Source organism: Mytilus californianus, unplaced genomic scaffold (genome assembly GCF_021869535.1).
Source record: "Mytilus californianus isolate M0D057914Y unplaced genomic scaffold, xbMytCali1.0.p SCAF_18, whole genome shotgun sequence".
NCBI lineage: Eukaryota > Metazoa > Mollusca > Bivalvia > Mytilida > Mytilidae > Mytilus > Mytilus californianus.
The window spans coordinates 3,119,128-3,126,768 of record NW_026262666.1 but is presented as its reverse complement, the minus strand read 5'-3'; positions in this window follow the sequence as shown (position 1 = coordinate 3,126,768).

The window sequence follows — 7,641 nt, the reverse complement described above, 5'->3', positions numbered from 1 at the left end:
AAACCATGGTGATTCAGGAGGAATTATTGGATTGCCAACTCTATTTATAGTTAATCTGACTGAAAGAAACAGTTTAAGCACCAAATCATGAAAACTGATAGTAAAGTCCATTCCACATTTACAGCATGCCTTACATTCCTTTAAGCATTTCCAGATTATGAAGGCAATATAACAAGACTCTTTAGATGGCAGTTTACTATTATTCAAAGATCTTTTTGACAATACATGTACTAGAATATATCTTTAAGTTGACTCATTGTCTATTTCTCATGTATGCATTCAGTTAAATTATGTCCCCTTACATAATCAATTTAGCTTTATTGTGCTTTTCAGGGTCAGAAAATCAAATAAATTAATGACATTTGCATGGAAAATGAATAAACTATTTAATCTTGCTGATATACAATCATAATCACATTCTTTGTCCAAAAAATTGTCTTGTCAATGTAAAGAAACCCCTAATGCTATCTCTATTTCAGCTAAATATGAGGGCTAAATGAATAAGTAAGGATCCCTTAACCACTTACTAGTTCCAAAAAAGCTCTTTACTGGTGTCATGTTACCACAGAACTACAAATTAAACCTGAAGAAAACTAGTATAGCTGTACTTGTGTGGAAAAAAATAAAACATTATGCACTTTATTTATTACGGTGAAAATTATAGGAGGTACAGGCGACTAAAATATGTCGCGTCTCAAATTCCAGTTGTTGCACAAGTGTCAGACACTGCGAAAAGTTAAAACTAAACTTTATAATTAAAAATGTATTGCAAGTTACTTAAAAATAAAGAAATTTTACTTTCTAGGTAAATATTAACATTATTACCCACAGATCAGGCAAAATTTGCTGAATCAGCAATTTTCACTCCCAGGGGTGAAATTTAAGGGCTGTTTTTATTCTAGTTGCCCTTAATCAACTTTATATTGATAAACTTACAAATTGCATAGGTAAAACAAATACCTTTATTGATTTTGTGTAAACATATATATCCCAGTTAAGGTGGCACGGTAGTATTTCCTGGCCCATAAGGGATAATGATAGCCTTTTTAGGATTTTCACCACTTTCTAGCACTGCGAAAAATTCTACATACACAGTTAACTGAAGTACTTTCATTATACTAATCAGAAATAAATTTGAATATGTATCATGACCGTTTACTTTTTTTGCTATTTTTAAAAACCTAAGGCCACTAGTGCTTTTAGGTCTTTTATCATGCAGTGAATACAAAATTTAAAAAAATTCTCAAAAATTCATTTTCACCTGTTTGTAAAATTATTTCATATTTTTCTACACCTGATTCATCCCTCAGTTTGGGAAAGTATGTTCAGTTGATACTGTATTTTTAGTCCAATCACACTGTTCAGATACATTGACCTAAGTAGGGTACACAAAAGAGCAACCTAAATTCTGGAATGCAAATACTACCGTGCTACCTAAAGGCAGTCACGTAGTACAATAAATACGGTGATGTAAGAAATCGGTCCAGTGCAATCCGGATGATTATAAAAACATGTAATAAACATTGAATGTGACACAAAATAACAACTTACATATGACATTTATCCAGTTAAAACAGAATGTATGCATACATGTAATATATATGTAATACATGTATGTAATTACATGCATTCAAAAATGTACTTTCATTTTGTTAAATTTTACTTGTAATTTTTATATGCAAAGCATATGTAGAAATCTATGTACACATTGAAATTAATTAAATGTTATTGACTCTTAATCATTTAATAAATAATTTGTTTTTGTGTGTAAATCACATTACATAAACTGCTTGATAAATGAATTAAGTATTGACGGTTCACTTGGAAACTCAACATATACCCCCACGACACTTACTGAAGAGGAAATCCAGGATAATCATAGGTCTGTTCTATGTTCCTTTGGAATTTCAACCAAAGATGAAGAACTGGATCTTCCACCACTATATTGGATACCTAAACTACATAAGTGTCCCTACAAACAATGGTATATTGCTAGGTCTTCCAAGTGCTCCACGAAACCTCTTTCTAAATCATTAACATCAATTTTATCAGCAATCAAAGCCGGGCTTCAAAGTTATTGTGAAATTGCCTATTCTAGAGGTGGCGTGAATCAAATGTGGATACTAAAAAATTCCAAAGATCTTTTAGACTATATACAATCTAAGACTCTTTCATCTTGCAATAGTATTAAAACATTTGACTTTTCTACACTTTACACAAGCATTCCTCATTCCAAACTAAAGGACAAATTGAAAGAGATGGTATTGCTTTGTTTCATAAAAAAGAATGGCCAAAGTAGATACAAGTATCTTGTCTTAGGGAGGGATAAATCCTACTTTGTTAAAAAATCACTCTGATTAAAACAAAAAATTCTCCGAAACTGACATTATCAAGATGCTTGATTTCTTGATTGACAACATATTTGTTACGTTTGGAGGACGTTGTTCAACAAGCTATCGGCATTCCCATGGGAACCAACTGTGCCCCTCTTCTTGCCGACTTGTTCCTTTATCTTATGAGGCTGAATTCATACAGAAAATTCTTAAGAAGAAAGAAAATAAGTTAGCAGTATCCTTTAACTTTACTTTCCGCTATATAGATGATGTTCTCTCACTGAAAAATTCAAAATTTGGTGACTTTGTTGAACGCATCTATCCCATCGAACAAGAGATAAATGATACAACAGATACAGTTAATTCTGTCTCATATCTTGACTTACATCTAGAAATTGACAATGAGGGTCGGTTGAAAACAAAACTTTACGACAAAAGAGATGATTTCAGCTTCCCAATTGTGAACTTTCCATTTCTATGTAGCAACATTCCAGCAGCGCCTGCATACGGAGTATATATCTCCCAATTGAAACGATATTCCCAGGCTTGTATTTCCTATCATGATTTCCTTGATAGAGGGTTGCTGCTCAAAAGGAAGCTTTTAAACCAAGAATTCAATATGGTGAATTTGAAATCATCCTTCGTAGATTTTACGGACGCCATCACGAGTTGGTTGACCGTTATGGAATATGATGATAGCTGATATGTTCCTTATGTCGTAACTACAATCCCGTTCCCTTTTCACGAATGTGACTTACCTAATTAGACTTATTACCGGGTTTGCACTAACATGAGCAACACGACGGGTGCCATATGTGGAGCAGGATCTGCTTACCCTTCCGGATCACCTGAGATCACCCCCAGTTTTTGGTGGGGTTGGTGTTGCTAAGTCTTTATTTTTCTCTGTTGTGTTTTGTGTACTATTGTTTGTCTGTTTGTCTTTTTCTTTTTTAGCCATGTCGTTGTCAGTTTATTTTCGATTTATGAGTTTGAATGTCCCTGTGGTATCATTGGCCCCAATTTTATAAATTTAAATGCACTTTTTTACCACAAATGGCATAATGATGTTCTATCATGTACAGATTGACTTTTTGGGTCATTTTCAAAATTCGTCCATATTCTAAATAGAAATTGAGGAAATATTTTCATCAGTTAAATTCAATTCAAAAAAATTTAATGAACTCTGAGTAATTTATATGAACAAAATCTAAAATATGCAGTCTTAATGAAAGTGGGAAGATCATTTTAAATGCTAAATGAGATAACAGAAATTACGGAATTTGTCAACTACATAACGATAGCAATTATGTTGATATCTCAATGTTTGGTAGTAATAAATGATGACCTTTTCCTTAAATATCATAAGACCAATTTACTTTCTTTCTTATTACTTCTGAATCAGTTATTACAGTGTTCAACGTACGATTTTGACTTATGCTTTTTGTCACTTACATAACGATATTGTCAACTACATAACAAAAATGTCCTCTACATAGCAAAATTAGGTCACCTGTTATGTAGTTGACCGTTATGTAGTAGACGTATTCACACTTTGGGGCATTTTTTAATACCACTGATACTTTGGCATCACAAACACTGTGCTTTTTTCTATAAAAGACAGAACATTGATTGTAATGATATATATATGGACGTGATGTTCCATTGTTATCTTGATAAAAAATCCCGTTACCAAGTTGACAAGTTAAAAAAAAATACGGGGCTACCTCTACTTACTTAAATGACAAAAAATGTTGATACTATTTACAGAGTTACCTTTTTATGCTTCCATTATTATAACGATATGTAGGGTTATAGCTGAGTCACTTTCTAGATACAAAAGGAGTGTCAGAAGTTATATCATAGCAAGCAAAAACGTTTTCGTTATGAAGTTGACAAAATATCAAGTACGCTATAAAACATTAAGATAGATCTGAAACCAAAACCAACTACTATTAAAAGGCTTTATAATATCAATCTACATTGTATTTTCTATCTAAAAGCGGAAAATTTTAAGATTTGTGTAATTGTAAAGATGTCTATTTTGGTACGATATTTGGTATTTTTGGAGTTGGGTCATGGAGATTGGGTCATTTTAGAGCTTTGAGCACGATTTCCAAGAAAATCAACGGACCTATCCCTTATTTGTCTTCTTCTGCAAGTAGTAGAACTTACGTTGCACTATGCAGGACAACAAAATTCAAATGATGACAAAGCCGTATTCTCCTCAAAGGTCAGTCGTACAAGAATATGGACACATTTTGAAAAAGACCCTTTTATAATGAAGGCACAAAATTGTAGTTTAGTATTAGTATGAAAAAGAGTGTTTTAGCTAGTTTTCTCTGAAATTGACAAATCATAAATATATTTTCCAAAATTTTTGCATCAGATGTTTAGGAACATGGTTAAAGTTAAATTAACAACACCTATGAATTTAATAAACAGACAGATTATACCTACAGCACCAATCTGAAAACTGCATCTTTATGTTATAGTCTGAATATGCATATTATACTACATGTAGCATGACTAGAATCTACATATGCATATTTTACCAGCATATACATGTCCTTATAAAATATACACATATATGATGTCGCTTTGTAATTTTAACATGTTTAGTTATAAAATTTCATCTTGTTTAACTCAACCTATAAATTGTCCTTTTAACTCAGTCTAGAAGTAAAAGCTGAGTTTAAAAGCACAATTTAATATATACATGTACATGTACGTTGACTATTCTTGTCTTTTGTTCTTATGCTAGTGGTATGTGTGCTTCCTAAGTTAAGCCAATTGCCACTGATTTTTGTAGTTTGTTCATTTGTTGGGCTGTTACACCACTGTCCTAAGTGTTGGAGGGGGGAGGGGGCGTTCCGAAGTTAGTAAGATGTAGTACAGTGGTTGTCGTATGATCATGTCTCCCATATTTGTTTTTCGTAATTGTTTTGTTATGAATAAAGCTGTTAGTTTTCTCGTTTGCATTGTTTCAAATTTTTTATTTTATGGACTTTTTAATACAGCCAGCTGTTAAGTACAACATTGTTGAAGGCTGTACAGTGCCTTAAATATATTGCTTTATACCACTTCATTTTAACTTTATTAGATACTTGTCTGATTGGCAATCAGACTACATCTACTCTTTTTATAGAAGGTATACTTGGTTTTTTTTTTATCAGGAAAGCTGTTTAACAATGTTTAAACACATTTTCACCTAAGTGCAATGAAGTGCATTTAATGACATTAATTTCAAACTTGTGTTAAATTGTGTGTGTTTTTTTTATTTTACTTCTAAACTGAGTTTTAAAAAAAGGTAGGTCAAAGTAAACAAGATCAATTTTGTGAGCTAAATTCAAAGTGACTTTATAAATGTGTACATTTTATAAGGACATGTAGATGCCAATAATATTATGCATAATTCAAAACATAACATTTTTTTAAGTTTATGCCAAAAAGCTTTTTTTCTATATAAGACCCCCTTAAGTTTTCATAACTCTATTTTCATTAAAATATTTGATTTCAATATATATTCTAAATAAAAACCAGCATTTATTATAAAGAAATAACATTTACATTAGTTTTCTTATTAATTTAAGATTTCATATCATGTTTTTGTATAATTTTTTTATCGACATTTTTTTTTATAAAAAGTACTAGATGTTAACTTTGTCAACATTATTTTCCGTTATCATCCCAACATATCTTATTCCTAATTGAGCTTGCTTTTACTGACTACCTTAAGTTTCAAGGGTGGATCCTGGAATTTTTTTAAAGGGGGGTGTTACTTCCAATAATTGATTACCCCCAAAATGTGTGACGTTAAAAATAATTTGGATGATTTTATGCTAAAATTTATATATATCGAGAAAAAACATGATTGTTTCGGCAATCAAAGGGGTGGGGGCTTTCACACTCCCTTTGGACCCCTGGATCTGTCACTGAGTATTATCACTATGGCACTGATTAACCATTTCAATTATACATGTATGCATCTGTATGTTTCTTTATTCTACATTGGCTAGAGGTATAGGGGGAGGGTTGAGATCTCACAAAACATTTTTAACCCCGCCGCATTTTGCGCCTGTCCCAAGTCAGGAGCCTCTGGCCTTTGTTAGTCTTGTATGTTTTTTAATTTTAGTTCATTTATATGTTTTGGAGTTCAGTATGGCGTCCATTTTCACTGAACTAGTACACATTTTTATTTAGGGGTCAGCTGAGGCCCACCCCCGGGTGCGGGATTTTCTCGCTGCGTTGAAGACCCATTGATGGCCATCGGCTGTTATCTGCTCTTTGGTCGGGTTGTTGTCTCTTTGACATATTCCCCATTTACTTTCTCAATTTTATCCTATGTCCATTGCAGGAAAAAGGAATGCTCAACCCTTTTTGAATGTATTTTCTCTTCTGGCTACAATTAAAACATACTGCATGAACAATATTTGTTGATGATGTGAAAGCATTTATATTTTATTATTTTGCAGATTGCAGATAGTGTCATCAAGTCCAGTAGTAATAGCCATAATATTGCCTAGTTAGTCAAATATATGGAGAAACCTGTCATATATTAAAATTGGAAGCAATACCTTCAACCTATTTTGAAACACTGCAGCATATAAGCATATATCACCATTTTATTGTTGATTCATCAAATAACAGATGTGTTACATCATACTAATATGTAAAGAACCATGTGACTCATAACCTATTATCATCATTATGTTTATAAAGAAGAACACTATAATGTCACCATCTATTATGCCAAACACCTTAACGCGCAAAGGATTAAATGCAGCAATACCGTGGTATCTCTATGAACAAATCAGGGAATATTGATATATCGAAACTAATAAGGATAAGTCTGTCCAAAGCCACCCATTGCTATAACTGAGGTTGACTTGACAGATGAAGGAGATACCAATAAACATTAATGTACATCAAGAACGGAGCTTTTTATGAAATAAAATATCAAAGTTTGTTTTGTCTACTATTCTTATTTAAAAAAATTAAAATATTAAATTCTCAATGCTAATGTCACCAACAAAATCAAAACATGTTTAGTTGTTAATAAATTGACCACATGCACTTGGTACAGACATTTTCAATAGCGATGCCACTAAGTTCAAGTTTTTATTTCATTTAATTAGGGGGGAAATCTGATGGTTTTTGATACATTTTTTTTATATGTCATATAAAAACAAACATTCAAAGCATACGATAACGAAAAGCAACTCATTGAATACCAACCAAATCTAAAAAAAGGACACTTAACTTCTAATATCAATGTGAAAATACAGATTTAGGGACAATGACATAAAGA